Source organism: Sus scrofa, chromosome 9 (genome assembly GCF_000003025.6).
Source record: "Sus scrofa isolate TJ Tabasco breed Duroc chromosome 9, Sscrofa11.1, whole genome shotgun sequence".
Taxonomy (NCBI): Eukaryota; Metazoa; Chordata; class Mammalia; order Artiodactyla; family Suidae; genus Sus; species Sus scrofa.
In genome coordinates, this window is record NC_010451.4 from 48,699,937 (window position 1) to 48,718,975 (window position 19,039).

Consider the following 19,039-nt stretch of genomic DNA (forward strand, 5'->3'; position numbering starts at 1 on the left):
ATCATTTGGAAAATGAGGAAATGAAGCTCGGAAAGGTTATGCAACCAACCCAAGGTCACACAGGTGCCAAGGAGCTGAGTCAGAACCTTGACTCACTCCATTTAGCTTCAGAACACACACCCTTAGCATCAGGCATTTTGGTCACTCTTAACCTTGTCAGAGCCAGGAAGCCCCCCCTGGATTTCTGTTAGAAAGAAGCTGCTGACTTTGTTCTGCCTGTCAGACCTATATTAAGCATGTCCCTCGTGCCAGGGATTACTGATAGGGTGTGGTGGGAGGCAGAAGGCTGAGTGAGCAGCCAGTGCTGCTGCAGTCAGGAGGCTGATGCTCATATCTGAGTGGGTCTTGGGTAAGTAGCCCACTTAGTTAGTGTGAGAAGAGACCTCTTGCTGGTGGTTTCTTGTTGTCTGGAGGTACTTGCTTGAGCAGCCTGTTGGAACCATGCAGCCAGCTCCCAAATGCCTTCTGAGATCACGTGAAAAAGGAGATGCGAGTGTAGCTGGATATATCTACATATTGCAAGCATCCAGAAGGCCTGCACCTGAAGTGCAGACTGTCACGATCATCTTGCGTACCAAGACTTGATGTATTGCTGTGTTTGTGTGTCAATAGAAAGAGACCTAGAAATCCATCTGGACCCCTTTGTTGAGCAATATTGCTGCTTAGGGAGGTATTCCAGGGATTTACAAGTGAGAGTGATGGGGAATAAGTGTGTATTCAAGGCTGCCTCTGGCCCAGGCAGGCTGAGAAATTGGAGCTGAAAAACTGGCTAAAACCCTTTCTGCCCCTCACAAGCAATTCGATGAACTAGCCTTGGTGTTCTGCTCTGTAAAATGGGGTAATTATACTCTTTCTCACCACAGAGATGTAGCAGTTCCCATAATATGTGTGAAAGTGCTTTGCATAAGAAAAAAAATCACACGAACCTAAATATCAGGCAACTAAAATCACTGGGAATATATTTTAATTTTTAATCCAAGGGAACGTTAGCTCAAGCTAACATGAAAAAAAAAAATTTTGTGACTTCTAACTATGTATTTTATTGTTGCCCAGGGTTTCAAAGCTCTGTATCAGTACTGCCCAATGACGTAATGAGAGCCACACTTGTAACTTAAACTTTTCTAGCAGCCACATTAAAAATATAAAAAGAAATAAATTAAATACTTTTATGACATTTATTATTTTACCCAAATGTATACATGTTCATTTAAACATGTAATCAATATTTATTAATTATTTTCCATTACTTTTTCACATGAAGTGTTTGAAATTCAGCCCATATTTTATGCTTGTAATACATCTCAATTTGAAAGCTACATTTTCAATGGTTAAAGTAAAATGTAGTCCTACCAGACAGTAAAGATGTGTTTAACAGAAAAAAGATTTCACCCTGTTTCAATTCCTTAGTCTCACCAGGTAATATTGGCTTGTGGCTGACATTTGAACAGAACAAATTTCTTATCTGCCCCCCCCCCTTTGGTCTTTTTTTTAAGGCTGTCTGGAAGTTGCCAGACTAGGGGTCGAATCAGAGCTGTAGCCACTGGCCTACACCACAGCCAAGCAACGCCAGATCCGAGCCACATCTGCGACCTATACCATAGCTCATGGCAACACCAGATCCTTAACCCACGGAGTGAGGCCAGAGATTGAACCTGCATCCTCATGGATACTAGTCAGATTTGTTTCCACTGGGCCACAATGGAAACTTCCTCATCTGGCCCTTCTTTACTCTAGGTTATACTTCACTATGTCACCAGGCACACTTGCCATCATGATCAAGTAGGTTCCTACATTATCCCATGAACATAGCATGATGATGGAGGCTCAGTTTGCTTATCTGTCCAGTGGGGTTACTGAGAATGACTCCCTCCCATGGTTGCTGTAAGGAGTCCACACGATGACTTAGGGAAGTCCCTACCCCAGTGCCCTTTGCATAGTAGGTGTCTGCAAATATTAGTTTCTCTTTTCTGCTTTATTGTTTCTACCTCTCCAGGGCTCTGCCTTCTGCCTTCTATCTCACAAATAGATGTTATCCATTTTCAAGATTTCGCGTAGTCCCCATTTGCCATAACATCGTCACGGGTTACCCTGCATATTCATTTATCTTTAGAGTTTATTAACTACAGTTTGGCCCTTTTGTCATAGCCAGTTTTGTCACTTGTATTTTGTCACATATTATCGGTCTTATTTTTCTAACATCAGTGTAGCAGGGTAGGACCAGAGCCCTTCATATCTCTCAAGCATTTTCCACAATGCTGAACTCACAGGTTCAAATAAATACATACATTTACACTTTTTGATGGACAGATTGAAGGGGGTTGCCACAGAGAGGTTCTTAATGACCAGAGGAGTCCCATTTGGATTCAAAATATTGAGTGTAGACAAAACACTTTGTGAATTCAGAGGCACATGAATAATTAAGAATTGACTGCAATATGCCCTCATATGGAGTTCAGCAATTTCAAGTTACACTAAATTTTACAATAAGTTAAAATTTTTTTCTTTAAGTAATGTAATCAAATTTCAAAACCATTGGAAAATAAAGAACAGGAAAAAAATCCATCTATAACCTATCACAGTCCTTACTCTGCTGTTTTTTTTCCTCCTGATGCAAGTTATCCCAATATTGTATTATTGATACTGGTTGTTTAAGTAGAAGATATGATGCTTTTCCATTTTACAGATAGTGAAACTGAGGCTCAGAGATTGAAGAAAACTGCTCAGTTTTACATCAGAAATCAGGGTGAAGCATGAGAAATGTAGGTGTCTTGACAGCATCTCTCAGTCTGGTACTGGCTGGTTATGTTAGAGCAGCTTCCTTCAGGAATTCCGGTTCTGAGCTTCCCTGAATGATGTGACTTAAAGTGTAAGGCTTACTAAGGAATTGCATTGCCTTTATTTTCATCGCCTGTGTAGTTGCCTTCTAGGATTATGTCAAGGTTTCTTAACATCCATAGAAAAGGGGGAGTTTGCAAAAACCAAATGATTACAGCACTTGCTTGCATCTCTGAGAGGAACCTGGAGTCAGATCATGGAGGCTTTGTTTGACCTTAAACAGCTTTGACAGTCTAAATTTGAGATTTTAACCTCTCCATAAGGCTGTTAAACCAGCCAGAAAATCTGGAGCATTTGAGAAATTCTGCAGATCCGGGGGACACAAACGGACTGGAAGGAGCCCAGCGCTGGAGCTCAGTTCAAAGGTGCAGGTAGAAACCTGGGTGGGCAAAGGCTCTGGAGCTCCCTAAGTGATGGGGTTCCTTCTCTTTTGCTCTCCCCTGTCCCAGCATGCACATGCCTTCCTGGTCTCTCCCATAGGCTGGCTCTCCAGCACCCTGGCATTTTGAGTGAGCATCAGGAGAAAGTTATAACAGAGCCCCCTTGCTGTGCTGTGTGGAATGCACTGACTTGTCCTTGCAGTGAGTTTTTAAGAGCCTGTGGCACAGACCAAATGTGCAGAGTGTTCAGAAACAGATTCCGGTGACATGCAAGGTGGAAGGTGTTGTAGATGCATAATGGGCCTCAGAGAGATGCTGGGGCGCCCCTAATGAACCAGGTTGATGCCATTTGGATAATTCTAGGTGTCATCTTTCAAGACTGATTTGACACCACTTTTCTGAGTTTACAGTTTTTTGCTTCTCATTATCAAGTGGGAGCCCAGGCTTCCCATCTATGCAAAGGGCAGAGTGGAGTAAATTCCAGCCCCAAAGGCTGTTTCTCACCACTTGGCTTGCTGATATCTCCCAAATCTCCAAGCTTTAGATTTATATTATGATGTTTATTCTCCAGTGGCTTTTCCCATGTCCCTAGAGAGAATTAAGTCCCAAGGATTCCAGTGTGGCCACCGCTGGCCACTTCATCCAGAAGTAGCTTAAATATTATGGCAATGAATGGCCTTTCACTATCTGAGGAACTTATCACCTGAACGGATGTGGTCCCAGATGAGCAGGCATTGTGATAACCACTTTTTGATAGGGCCACTGAGATGTCAGAGAGGGTAACCGATCACCTCAGAGACACCCAGCAAATCAGGATTAACTCCCACCCCCAAGGGCACATGCTGGTACTTGATCTCAGACAGATGTGAGTGACCTAGAACTCCAGGGGTTGTGGCTTGGGCTGTCAGAGCCCTCATGGCCTCTGTATGCCTTCCTTCTCTCAGCCTGCAAAAGCTGAGCAGAAGCTTGCAAACAGCTTGAGTTTCGTTGGGGGATGTAGTGGGAGGCAGGCAGGGCTGGCTGCTGTTGTAATTTTTCTGGTTTACTAGGTTCGTTTCCTGCCAGGGGCTCACTGTGGTTTAAAATTATTGTGGAGCTGGTTTCTTATTGACAGAGGTTTATAAGCCCCCAGTAAGTCTGTGTCTGCATCCATCCTAGAGGGATCAGCTTCACCCTAACCTTTCCAGGCCTTGCTTCTGTTACTGTGGGCTAGATGCTGTTTTCTTGGGTAATCTGCGAGGCCCTGAGTTCCACATTTGGCTTTCCTTGGTCCTTTTTCTAGTGAAACACTTCTACTACCCAATTTCTTTTTTGAAGGAAATTCTACTGGATTTTCAATACAATCTATCTTAGTCTCCCTCCTCTTTCTATGTATATGAGGTGTCCTATATGGTAGTCATCAGTCACATGTGATTATTACATACTTGAAACAGGGCTAGTCTGAATTCAACCATTTTTTTTTTTTTTTTTGTCTTTCGTCTTTTTTTTTAGGGCCACACCCATGGTACATGGAGGTTCCTAGGCTAGGGGTCTCATTGGAGCTACAGCTGCCAGCCTACACCATGATGAAATGATAATACTTAAATAATATTGGGTTACATAAAAAACATTCAAGTCAACGTCATCTGTTTCTTTTTTCTTGGCTATGTGGCTCCTGGAAAGTTTGTGACTAACACATGTGGCTCACAATCTTTTTCTGCTGGGCAAGTCTGATCTACACCAACTTATTTTCTGAAGAATGCTGATTGCTCCTGTGTTATTATTTGAAAGACCTGAGTTGGTCCTTGGATCCCATATTGCTAGTTTATCATCTCCAGCAAGTTGCTTACCTAAACCTAGATTGAGATTCTTTGCTTCCTGCCAATAATACTGTCTGTGCTTCCTGTGTCTTATGACACTTTATCTGCAGATGGAAACACTTTGAAAGTGTGGCCCTGGCTGTAAAGAATTGCAGTTCTTATTAGGTGGTAGTGGTTACCACCTGCAATAGGGAATCCAGTCTGTTTGGGATTATTTCTTATCCTCCACTCTGCGAGGAGAAAATGGTGAGAGCCTTCATCTTCCTAAGAGTTAAGACGAGGCAGTTTGAGAGAATCAGCCTGTCTTTTGGTTAACAGCTCCCAAAATAGATCTGGGGAGGTAAAAACAAAAAGGCCATCGAATTGAGTGAGCAGACGGAAAGCTGCTGGCATTTCACTTCTTTTGTTCTCTCTCTTGGCCGTCAGAACAGAAACCGATGGGCAGTCAGTGGCGTGGACGGGCCTCTGCAAAGTGGCCTGATCGGATTCCTGAGCCCGTAGGTCATTGGGCAGGACGGAGACTGGCCGGAGCCAGCGCCACGCCCTCCTGACCTTGAAAGGTGCCCGAAGTGGACTTGCATTTGTTGCTCTCTGAGCCTCTGCTGGTATCTGTGATGTCCTGGGCATCGATCTTGTCTTTATGAGAATTGGGTGAGACAGCAAGGGAGTAAATAGAGGAAATGAGAAAAAATACCTGTCTGACCTTAAAGAACAGCAAGGATAAAGAAACAAACTAGAAACAGAGAAGCATATCAAATGCTCTTCCCTTCCTGTCCTTTCCATCCTTTTTATCCCCAGAATGTGGCTATGGCCCCGGTGCTTATGGCTCTCCAAAAGGAATGAATGAGTGAGTAAGAGTTGTTTGTATCAAAATAGACATTCATTTGCGAAATAAAACCATGTTGGGTGTTGCAACTTCTCTTTTTAATCCCCAAATACGCTGCCAGAAGATGTCAGGCAGCCATTAAGAGCAAAGCAGTATTCAAAAGATACCCCATATATTGGCAGTTAACCAGAGAAGCTGAACTCAGCTTATATTTAACTGATATCATAGATTTTTCTGAGGGGTGGAGGAAATTATTTCTCTTTTCTTCATACAAACATAATTGTATGTAAACATGAAATGCCATCATATTATAATACCCTTTGCTGCTATTGTTAGTGTGGTTTTTCTTTTCTATTTTTCTTGGCTCCTTCCTCCTCCCACTGCCTTCACCCACATAACTCATATCAGTACCCTGATATCTTTCTTTGCTCACTTTTCTCCGTGTTGATATAATCACACACGCACATTGTACATGGATAGTATTCCTTTGTTGAGATGTGTTTTAATTAAATGAAATTGTATTACTTATTCAATGATTCCTCCAAGAAATCCCACCACGGCAGCCCCTAGATCTCAAAGTCATTCTTTTTAATGACTACATGATATTCCAGAGAGTGGCTAGATCATCACTTCCCAGTTTTCCCCTTAGCAATAGGCATTCACTTTGTTTCCAGTTTGGTTGGTTTGTTTTTGGCCTCTTGAACAATACTTGTCCACCTATCCTTTTTTTTGGTATGAGGGTTTTTATTTATATTAGCTAAATTTCCAGGAGTGAGATTACAGAGTATATATGCATTTTGCCATTTTTTTTTTCTTTTTTGACCATACCTTTGGCATATGGAGGCTCCTGAGCCACGGACCGAATCTGAGCTGGAGCTGTGACCTACACAACAGCTGCAGCAATGCTGCATCCTTAAGCCACTGCACGGGGCTGGGGATCAAACCAGCACCTCCGCAGAGATAAGCCCAGATCATTAACCCAATGTGCCACAGCAGGAAGTCCTGCATTTTACAATTTTTAGAAACACTGCTGCATTACATTCTGTAAAGGCCGTTAACACGTCTCATTTTCATCAACTACCTAAGGAAGTACTTCTTTGTCACATCTTCCCCTGAAAAGGGTGTTTTTGTAGAAAGAACATTTTGCCAGTAGGATAAATTAATCATTCATTGCTCTAGACCAGGAGTTGTTAACCATTTTGTAGGGGGTAGGCTCCTCAGAAGACTGTTTTTTGAAGAGCAGTATAAAATACATAGGATTACAAAGAAATTTAATTATATTGAAATATGGTTTTCAAATATCAAAAAATCCCATAGATATTCTATGTATCTCTAGTCACTTTTTTTTTCTCTTTTGCTTTTTAGGGCCGCACCCGCGGCGTATGAAGGTTCCCAGGCTAGGGGTCTAATCAGAGCTACAGGTACCAGCCTACACCACAGCCACAGCAATGCAGGATCCGAGCACATCTGCAACCTATACCACAGCTCACGGCAACACTGGATCCTTAACCCACTGAGCGAGGCCAGGGATTGAACCCACAACCTCATGGTTTCCAGTTGGATTTGTTTCTGTTGTGCCACAAAGAGAATGCCTCTACTCACATTTTAAGTAACAAAATCTAGTTGCAGATCCAATAGCTACCATATATTCAAAGAAGTAATGAATACAGAAGATATTTCAACACACATGCCACAACTGTAATATGATAGGAAAATATCCTGACTTCTATTGGATACAAAGTTACAGGTATGCCTCACAGGACTGTGGCTGGTTGCCTACACTTGTAATTGAAGCAAACACTACATTTCAGCTGGAAATTAAACTCAAAATGGGGCGTTTTTTCATCTAAGCGCATGGACTGCTCAGTATCATCCATAGACTCCTGGGGGCACCCCTGAGCCCCAGGTTATGTCCCCCTGCTCTAGACTTTCAGAGAAGAGGCCCTAGAGACCGTCTTACTCTACTCTCATCTTATAAGCTCTTATAAGACATCATCTTCTACAGCTTGTGCCCTGACCAAGACCCATGTTCAGATATCCTGGTTCCCTGCCTGGTATTCTTTGCCACAAATTTCATCCTCTCTAAGGAGGTCCACCCCAGCAGGTGGAGTTTCCTTAGCTCCCTCTGTTTGGCTCCAAGTCCTGGTTAGACCAGGAGTTGAAAGTCTATGGCTCCTGGGTCAAATACAGCCTATACTGCCTCTTCGTATAAATAAAGTATTACTGAAACACAGCTGCATCCATTCATTTGCATATCGTCTATGGCAAGTTCCTGTTACAGTGGCAGGGTTTGGGGGCTTTTTTTTTTTCCGCTTTTTAGGGCCACTCCCATGGCATATGGAGGTTCCCAGGCTAGGGGTTGAATTGGAGCTACAGCTGCTGGCCTATACCACAGCCACAGCAACACAGCACCCAAGCCGTGTCTGCAACCTACACCATAGCTGGCGGCAATGTGGGAAGCTTAACCCCCTGAGCAAGGTCAGGGATCCAATCTGCATCTTCATGGATCCTAATCGGGTTCCTTAACCACTGAGCCACAAAGGGAACTCCCTCCAGTGGCAGAGTTGAGTGGTGGCAGCCGACCACATGGGCCACAGAGCCTACAATATTTGCTGCCTGACCCTTTACAGGAAAAGTTAGCCAACTTCTGGCTTAGATCCACAGGTGATGTACCCTCTCACCTCACCTGTACATTGAGGCTCTACCTTCCAGTGATGGAGCTGGGAGAACAATTGTACTCTTTCTTTAGGGATTTTGCATAAGCCCTTCCCTTCCTTGGGAATCCTGAAGCCCCACCCTCACTTCTGTGATTTCACTCCCTTCACAAATCTTTCCCTGATCTACCCCTTTCTCCAAGGCTGCTTTATGTGTCCCAAATGTGTCCCCTTTTAGTGCCCTGTGCCCACCCTGATTAGCACTAGGTATATTTTACTGCAACTGTCTTTTCTGTTACTGATGTGTCTCCCACACTAGACATAAGCTCCCCGAGGGTAGGGACTGTGTCCGTTTTGTTCAGTGATCTAAGCCTAGCATCTGGCATCTAAGGAGCTGCTTAAACATATTTGTGGAACAGATAAATGAATGGATGAGGTAGGTGAAATTTATTCTCAGGGGGTTTTGCTCTCCCACATTTTCATCCTTTTGCATTTCTGGTCAGGGACAGCTCATTTCCACTCGGCTCTCCTTTAGGTAGTCTCTCTTGGTCCCCTTCTATGGACAGTGTGCTTTCAAAATGATTAGACTCATTCTTCAATGACTGACAGAGAGTCATGGAAATGCCATGAGAGCAGAAAGTGTCTATGTTGTTTCCTCCATTTATTTAAGGCCCAGCACAGGGCCTAGCCTCAGTGGGGGTGTTCAATCGCTATTTGCTGAATAAATGAATGTTTATGGGAGCTTAAGGTTGGGTTCAAACCAAAGGAAAATGTTTCAAATTGTGGGGTTTCCGGTGTCAGGGAGCCAAGTTGGGAAATATTTTTGGAAACTGAATGTCTTCATGTGTGCTTGTGAAATTTAACTAGTTCAAAGACTTCCCCTTCCACTTAACTAGAACTAGCAGGCTAGTGCGTGGGGTAGTTTTGGCATCTTGTATCGATGTAGGTGGTAGGAAATGGCTAGTGTCACATGAATTAGGAGAGGTGTGAAAAGCCAGGGAAGGTGTGTATTTTGTGAGAATCTGCTATTTTTATAGCTCCCATATCTCAAAATTCTTTAACCCCTTAAATACAGGAGTTAATTTTTTTTTTCCTATGTCTATGAGTGGCCTTGACAGCTCAGCTTTGGAACTCCAATTCTAACTCTGCTCCAATTCTAGCCACTCCTGCCAGGTCTGGAGGAGGGAGTACATGCAGTGGCCCAGGTGCTAGAGGAATAGAAACCTTCTTCTCTGGGCCCGTGCCCTGTCATACTGTCAGCTTTCACTTTCTTTCCCCAGTGCCTCTGGAGGCCCTCAGCATCAGCGGTTTGGGCTGTTTGTGGCCATGGAGGCTGCTGAGAGGTACCCCCTATTACTGGCCAGTACCCTGTTTTGTTTTTGGTTTTTTGGTTTTTTTTCCCCCCAGGCTTGGCCCCTGTCTTTCTCTATTGCCCTGAGTCTGCACCGGTAAAGAGACCCGACTACCCTTCCAAAGTGCCAGAAGAGCTGGGATTCTCTCCGCAAATCTCCTGCATCTTTTGCATGCTTCCAGAGCCCTGGAGAGGGGATGATGGTGTTTCCCCCTCAGAGATTTTTCTTCCTGTTATCAGCTGGGAGAGAGCCCAAGCTAGAGGGGAAGGGCAGGGAGGGAAAATGGAAAAAAAAAAAAATGACAACCATTTTCCACATCTTTGCTGTCATCCTGGGGCTGAAGCTGGGAACCACTAGCTAGATGAGCCAGCAATGACCCTCTTCTACCATCGCCGATTCTCAGGTGGCTTTTCTTGAGGGGAGGGGATAGGATAGATTGCATTTTGATGTAATGCCTGTGGCTCTGCAGACCCCCTCTAGCAGGGCACTCTCTTCCTCAGCCCCCTCCCCTTTGTCCAGCCTGGTTGAGAAAATATTCTTGACTCCCCACAGAGATGAGGCTCCCCCTCTGCCCCAGGAGGTATGCTGATCACCAGAGGGCCTGTGGTCTCATCCTCCCCATTTGATGCCTTCTTTGCCTGGGCGGCCAGCCCACCTGCTCGGGGGGTGGGTGGGGGGGGAGTGAGGCCTTCATCCAACCCCCGGATGCTCTAGCGAAGTGTGCAGAAAGATCGTACCTTGGCCCAAATAATGCCTGTAGCAAGTCAGAGCGGGAAAATCGTGTAAGAGCTACCAACTTCTTGGTCCACAGGGCGACCACAGATCCCTTCTTTTCCGGAACGTCCCATCAGCCCAGGGATGGACTGTGACGAATATTTAGCCTCTGGCAACGCTGGAGCCCCGGGAATGCTTTCCGTGCCTGTGTGTTTTCTCACAGAATTATAAAGCCCGGCAGCTCTCGGTGCCAGAGGCTGCAGAGACTTTTCTGTGTTTTTCGACTATTCATTAGTGATTACATACCCCCCTGAACACCTGCAAGACCGATGCATAAAGCGAGCATTCATGGACTTTGGCAAGGCCTTCATGGGAACGGCAGAGTATGGGCCACGGTCATTGTATCTCCAGATAAAAACATTCTCTTACCAAGGAGGCCTCTGAAAATAGAAGCAGGCTGCAATTTCAGTTCGACACCGCGGGGTATTAAAAAGAAAAGTGTTACTTCACCTCGTCTCTTTACAGAGTCAGCCCGCTGCAGGGCTGCGGCGCTCCTGGACAAATCCCCTTTCAGGACCCTTTGGGGAGCGAGAAGAGGGGAGTGGTGGGCCCGGCATTGATTGTGACAGAGGACGGGCTGGCCATCGGTGTGTGGTGGCATGCTCTCCTGCAAGTTACACTGATTTACAGCAGGATAACAGGAAACACGGAGCCTGGGTGGCCTTCTGTGTAATGCCGGGTGACAGATTGCTCCTGCCACTTAGGAAAGCGGCGCCATAATTAATTCGAAAAGGCCAGCAATAATAAATAACCATAAAAAATAACATCTTTATACAAAATACAGGGTTGACTTTTCACATGATTCCTTGTCACCTTTATTTTTCCTTCGAAACGCTTGCTCGTACATGACAAGATGGCTGCGGCCGGCCGGGCAGCCTCCGAGCATCAGAGCCGGGCCTTCCCGGCCACGTCTGCCTGCGCCGGACAGGCAGCGCCAGAAGTACGCGCGCAGCTACCGGGAGGAGCGTTTTACAGAAGAAGCTGGGACTTCTCTGGGCATCTGAAAGCCCAGGCTCCTGAGAACGTACTTTGTCTGCAGAGGCCAAATGAAGTTGATGTGGATCCAGTAGCAGATGCAAGTGGCTTTCCTGGATAATTGAGCAGGGTTTTGCTTGAGTATGTGTGTAGGGGGGGAGGGGGGGGCTCCAGATCCCCCCCTCTGCTCTGCCTGTGTAGACAGCCTCCAGTGCTCAATTAGCCTCCTGAAGTGCCTCATTCTCAGATAACAGCTTATACACCAGGAGCAGGGATGCTCACAGTATGTTTTATCCTCACACGTATAAACACACATCGTCGCAAACTCATTTAGGTTAGAAAAGACTTTTAATGGGACATCTGGCTCCCTTCCACTACATCTTGTCCAGGCAAAGGAGGTTCTCTTCTTAATACCCTGTCGCAACCACACAGGTGGTTAGAATCCGTGGTTAGGTAGAAAATTTTTTTGTGGCTTGTTATCAATGCAACTAGTACAAGGGGGCAAACATTAAATGGTTGAGCCTAAGACATTACAGTTGGGGAGTTCCCTGGTGGCTCAGTGGGTTAAGGACCTGGCATTATTACTGCTGTGCGGTGTGGCGTTTCATCCCTGGCCTGGAAACTTCCACACACTGGGGGTTCAGCCAAAAAAAAAAAAAAAAGAAAAGAAAAGAAAACCAAAGAAATTACAGTCAGAATTTCCATATTTATCGTTGCGTTGAAAGGGAGGGGAAGCTTAAGAACTAAACAAATAAGGGAAACAATGGCCAGGACTCTAACAGAGAGAGGACAGTGGCTATGGTGATGAGTTGACTTGGAACCATAGTAAAAATCCTGCTCTTCTTCGGTTAGGGGAAACAATAGTGGCTAGAATTACAGACTGTAGAGCTGGACTCCTTGGGTTTGAATCCCAGTTCTGTTATGTCCTAGCTGTGTGACCTTGGACCGGGTTTTTACAGCTTCATTTTTCAGAGTTTAAGTGTCAACTGAGTGAAGTAGAGGAGTTAGACAGTGAAAGACAAGCAGCCTGTGATAGCCCTTATATGTAGAATCTAAAAAAAGGATACAAGTGAATTTATTTGCAGGACAGGAACAGTCTCACAGACTTTGAAAACAAACATGGTTACTAAAGGGGACAGATGGAGGCAGGGAAGGGCTGGACTGGGGATTTGGGAGTGGTGTACGCACACTGAGCTATTTGGAATGATTGGCCAACTGGGACCTGCTGTAAAGCACAGAGAACTCTACCCAATATTCTGTGATAATGTGGGAAAAGACTCTGAAAAAGAATGGATGTGCGTACATGTGTAACGGAATCACTTTGATGTACAGCAGAAATCATCAACATTGTGAATCAACTCCACTTCAGTGAAACTTGAAAAACTGAAGAATAATCTTCTGTCGCTTGGTCATGCAAAAATTTTAAAAAGGTGTCTTTCTCACCCTGTAAAAGAGCCACGATAACAACTGCAAACCTTGAAGGGCTGTTGCAAGTATGAAATGAGTTAAATAGTTAAATTTTTTTATATAAATGTTTTTATCTGGAGATATTTAAATGAGTTAAATAGAGCAGTTTAAAGAGTATCCAGCTACTGTCACTCAGCTCTCCAGATCCTGGGATTGTTTATATCATTCATTGCATTTCTAAGAATGATTGCTCTCCTCCATTTGTTTAACCATAACAATTATTAAGTGCTTACTGTGTGCCAGGCTTGCTCATGCCTCGTCTCTTTTGATACTTGGAACGGCCCTCCATTTTACAAAAGAGAACACGGAGCTTAGAGCAATTTGTTTAAGATCGTACAGCCCAGGAAATGGTAGATCCGAACTCAAACCAGGTTGACTCCAACAAGCGTGGTTTTAATTAGCAAGCTCTCTCACCTGTACTTGCCTCTGCAGCATTAAAACTATGCCACGTTTTCGATTCCATCCTTGTCACTGTTGTTCTGTCCTGACCAGTTCTTTGGAAAGTGTGACACAGGCCATGCTGAAAGTCAGCAAGATTCTTGTGGACACAGCAGTACTCTCTCTGGGGAGACCCAGGGCAGAGCACAGAGAGCACTCAGAATGTGATTAATCCCACCTGAGTTTCTAGCCCGCCACCACTGCTCATGATGTCCCAGATCTCAGTGGCCTCACCAGTAAAAGCGGGACAATGAAAACCTACCTTGAAGGGCCTTTTCCATGTTTAACTGAAATAATAAATGCTGAAGGCCTGGCATATCTTTGGCATTCAGTAAATATTTCATTAGGATCGGCAATGGCCAGCTTCTCAAAGATTCCCGTGGATTGATCTGGCGAAGCACAAGCTGATTAATGAGAAAATTTCAGAGCTCCTGTGGTGGCACAGCGGAAACGAATCCGACTAGGAACCATGAGGTTGTGGGTTCGATCCCTGGCCTCGCTCAGTGGGTAAAGGATCCAGTGTTGCCGTGACCTGTGGTGCAGACGTGGCCTGGATCTGGCATGGCTGTGGCTCTGGCGTAGGCTGGTGGCTACAGCTCCAATTAGACCCCTAGCCTGGGAACCTCCATAGGTCATGGGTGTGGCCTTAAAAAGACAAAAGACAAAAAAAAAAAAGAGAATGAGAAAATTTCATTAGCTGCAGAAACATCACAAAAATGCTAGATTGACTTCTATGTCCTAATGTTAATATATAGCCAGGTAATATGCAGCAAGCCATTATTCAAGTAATTCAATCTGTGCAGAAAGTCAATAAAACCAGGTCTCCGCCACGTCGAGATTTTCCTCATGGTAGGATTTGTTGTTTTGTTATAATTCCCTAAGCGTCCCATTGTACTTTGCATGGCGGTAACCAGGATCTGTGATACTTGAAAAGAGTGACTAGATTTTGTAAGATAATTTCTTGTTATCCTGTTCATGTCACCTGAAACTTGTTTTAGCTTTAGCCACAGGGTAGACTCGGTTTAGCAGGAAGTGGAGAAGGTTGTCAGTTAGCTCATAATGATGAGACTCTGGATAATTTAGGCAGGATAAAAAGCTTGCTCTTTTTTGGATGATCTGGTTAATTATCTGGTTAAATTAGGTTAAAACCTTTTTGTCAGGGGGGGTCTCTAATTATCTAGAAAACCAGGTAACTGTGTCCTTTTAAGAGCCTTGAATTATTCATCAACATAACCCAGTATCCTGGGAAAACACCCAATTTTTCACCTGCCTTTTTGTGCAGGGTTTTGGATTGAGGCGCTCAAGCTGTTCTGTTTACAGCTTCTTGGAGGAGCAAAATCGTCAAACTATCTCCATTTTTTTTTTTTAAACACAAAAGAGAGATCCACCTTTGAGCTATGAGCATGCTGGTGCTCAACTTGGAAGATTGGTAGCAAATTTTCCCAAGAGACACAAACAAACACATACATAACTGGAATATCAATGAGGTCTTTTTAGAAGCGACACATTAAAATGCAAGGCAGGAGATAATGAGATAAGCAGCAAGTTACAGGTTTCTGAATTCTAGCGTGAAACGAGATAGAAAACAGAAAACCCCTGTAAAGTAGCTTAGCACAAGGATCTCCTGGGCTTAATAGAAAGCTTCTTGAGGAGGGAGTCGGGGGTTGTTTTCACCAGTTACCTCAGTGACACATACAGAAACTAAAGAGTTGTTCTAGAGGTGATAGGCGAGAGATTAAAATCACACACACACACACACACACACACAGAGTTTTTTTCGGATCCTGGTTTACGTCTTTTCCTCTCCCCTACTACCATATTCCTGAGTCAAATATACACCCTCTCTTCTGGTTATGGCTTGACTCTTTCCTGTCTGGGGAAAAAATTGGTACCACTTTTCAAAAACAGACAATGTACCAGGCATAGTGCTGGGGGCTCTGATCTCATTTACAGCAACCTTACAGCAATGCTGCAGACTGCTACTGTCACAGATGGGGGAGATTGAAGCGCCAGGGTTATTGTTCAAGGCTGGGAATCAGACCCAGGTTGCTCCGACTCCAAAACCAGGCTCATCCACAGCTGCCTTCTGAGCCACTGGAGTTACGCCCAAATTGTCTGCCAGGCTTCAGTCTAACATAGGAAAGAAACAGAACAAGAATGAGTCTGGGGCTACTTAGTGGAGGTGCAGTTGGAAGAGCATTTGACTTGCAGCCAGAAAATCTGGGTACCAGGCTAACTGCTGCCTTTAGCTGTGTGGCCCTGGGCAAGCTACTTAACCTCTCTGAGTCAGTTTCCTCTTTGGTAAAACTAAGGTACTAATACCCAAATTTCAGAGGGTGTGCTGAGGCTTGATACAAGAGAAAGCATGGGAGTACGCAATTCATGTTTAAGAAATAAAACCCAAACTAATCGACAAAACAAGCAAAAACCGAGTTTCAAGGAGGAAATCAGGATAAATATCCAAATAATTTAGAGTTTACTTCCTTTCTAGCCCCACAGATAACCACTTCAATTTAGACCTCATCTTTTCATCTGGACTTTTGTGGCATTCCCTTTCAGCTTCACCTGCCCCAAGTTTTGTCTCTTTCAAGGCATCCTCTAGCTTACTACCAAAGAGAGCCTTCTAAAACCTAAAGGATAATCTTGGGACTTCCCTGCTTAAATTCCTCCAGTGGTACCTCATCAACTATGGGACAAAATCCCAGTTCCTCACTGTAATATGGGTCTGTAGCTTTTCCTGGTTTGGCCCCTGACTCTTTTTTTAGCCCCTGGTTCTGACAAGATTTTATCTGCCTACCTGCAACTTTTTTTTTTTTTAATTTGCTTTGAGCTACTTTCGATTTCAATAATGAATTGGAATGGATTAAGAAGATCTGGTACATATACCTAAAGGAATACTATTCAGCCATAAAAAAGAACAAGATAATGCCATTTCCAGCAACATGGATTCAACTAGAGAGTCTCAAACTAAGTGAAGTAAATCAGAGGAGGACAAACACCATATGATATTACTTATATGTGGAGTCTAAAATAGGGCACAAATGAACCTATCTACAAAACAGAAACAGATTCACAGACATAGAGAACAGACTTGGGGTTGCCAAGGGGGAAGGAGTGGGATGGACTGGGAGTTTTGGGTTAGTTGATGCAAACTATTACATTTAGGATGGATAAGCAATGAGGTCCTACTATAGCATAAGGAACTATATTCAATCTCTTGGGATAGACCATTGATGGAAGATGGTATGAGAAATGGAATGCATATATATGTATGACTGGGTCACTTTGCTGTATAGCCGAAATTGGCACAGCATTGTGAATCAACTATAATAAAAAATTAGAAAAAAAGAATTGGAATATTTCCTATCCTCAGGTTTTTGCACATGCTGTGCCTTCTTTTTGGAATGTTTCTCAGCTTGGATATCACCTCTACTCCAAATTCTCTAATTTTTTTTTTTTTTTTTTTGGTCTTATTTAGGGCCACACCCATGGCATATGGAAGTTCCCAGGCTAGGGGTTGAATCAGAGCTGCAGCTGCTCGCCTACACCACAGCCACCGCAATGCGGAATCTGAGCCAAGTCTGCAACCTACATTGCAGCTCATGGATCCTTAACCTACTAAGCGAAGCCAGGGATCAAACCTGCATCTTCATGGATACTAGTCAGGTTCATTACTGTTGAGCCACAATGAGAACTCCTGAAATCTCTGCTTTTTCTAGCCAGAAATTGCTGCATCTTCTTTTTTGAGACCAGAGCCAAAAACTTAACCTAATTTGGCAGTGATGTCACCTGTATCTCATTTTCTAGATTCCAAGTTCTTCGAAGGGAGGACCAGGGTGATTTAGCTCTGAGTCCTGGCAGCAAGCACGGTGTTTCATTTACATCATTTGTTCGAGGAGGACTGGGGGTGGGAGTTGGACAAGGAACCAATTAGGAGGCTGCTGCAATTGTCCAGGGAATAAGTGACAAAAGTCTGGACCAGAATGTAAAAGAGCTCTGGTTTTTACTTCTTGTACAACCCATTCTCTCCGTATTGATTGACTGCCCCCCTGCTAAGTGAGGACCCGACCCTTGCCTGCCTTCCCACAGACACCTCTGCGGAAGCACACCCTTCCCCAAGAGTGGAGGACCTGGACTGAAAGAGCAGCAATGGGATGGCAAGGGGGGAGTAAATTTAAGAGATTATTTAAAAGGAGGATTAAGAGAAACAGCTGTATGTGAAAGTCAAGGTAGAGAAAAGAATCCAGCATGAATTATCCCAATGAGTCAGGCAGAAGGGCACCTTTAACAAATCTATTTATCACTCAGACAGGGAGAAAACTGCTGATTAAGGGTGTTGCCCAGGCAGATCTGAATGTTTCAGAACTGACAGTGGAGCCACAGAGACTAAATTGTGGTCAGGTGGACACTAGGGGTCTTCACTAACCTCATGGGTGAGCTCACTTCTTTGCAGAGGAGGGAGGCGAGTTCATTTAAATTTTGGAGCTGGCCCAGAGGAACTGGGTTTCCTACCAGAGCAGAAAGATTCCTGGTCTTATAAAGGACCAAGAATGTGGTTGTCCTATAATCCTGTTGTCCAGCAAAAAGGTAAAGACCCTACATCTGGATTTTTCTCCACATACCCCTTCTGGTTTTTTCTCCACATAGTTGGCAGTTCTGAAAAGGGCAGATTTTGTTTTTATTGTCAGGGCACATGGGTGTACTTAAATGGATACGGTTTAACAAGGGGTGACACTTTACTCATTTCTGATCAATCAGACAGCTCCAGGGGCATGGTGGAGGAAACCATTTGAAGGCTGTGTTTCACCAACCTCCGGAGATATTCAATTTGCAGAGGAGCAGGTAAAGCTCCAAAATTTAAATGAACTCCTTCCCAGTAGCAGTAGGGTCAGAAACACACATCCCCATTCCTAGCCTTCCCACGACTCAGCCCTTGTATATTTTTCATTGTTCCCGGGTAACCTCCAGACTTCACAACAAAATGCTTCAAGGATCAGAAAGCTGGCACGGTAGCTGGGTAAATTTTTTGCAGTTTGGCTACATACCTTGGTTTAGAAGATAAGCCTTGATCTTCGGACCTGAAGTTTTATGCATGTCCGCTTCAAGAAGGAAGCTTTTTGTTTATTTATTTTTATTTATTTATTTATTTATTTTGTCTTTTTGCCTTTTCTAGTGTCTCTCCCGCGGCACATGGAGGTTCCCAGGCTAGGGGTCCAATAGGAGCTGTAGCCACCAGCCTTCGCCACAGCAGCTTGGGATCTGAGCCGCGTCTGCAACCTACACCACAGCTCACGGCAACGCCGGATCCTTAACCCACTGAGCGAGGCCAGGGATGGAACCCAAAACCTCATGGTTCCTAGTCGGGTTTGTTAACCACTGTGCCATGACAGGAACTCCGGAAGCTTTTTGTTCCTATATTTCCTACATATTATTTGGGGATGGAGAGAAAAGCTCTTGTGGTTTTTCAACATAATTGACTTTAAAATAATGGTTTCAGTGCCGACTACATACTGAGATCACTTCAGGGCTTAAAAAAAGA

The 19,039-nt window shown here is 44.2% G+C and overlaps 1 long non-coding RNA gene across 2 annotated transcripts in view; it reads left to right on the forward strand.

Moving 5' to 3' along the window:
• Positions 1-19,039, forward strand: part of LOC110255448 — a 118,405-nt gene that overhangs the window by 37,844 nt on the left and 61,522 nt on the right. The window contains exon 1 of one of the 2 annotated variants that reach the window (XR_002335696.1): positions 17,952-18,087. The exons of the other annotated variant lie outside the window; for it this stretch is intronic. This is a non-coding gene — a long non-coding RNA (uncharacterized LOC110255448). Of the gene's footprint in view, positions 1-17,951; positions 18,088-19,039 lie in introns of those variants that run through there. 2 annotated transcript variants of the gene reach the window in all.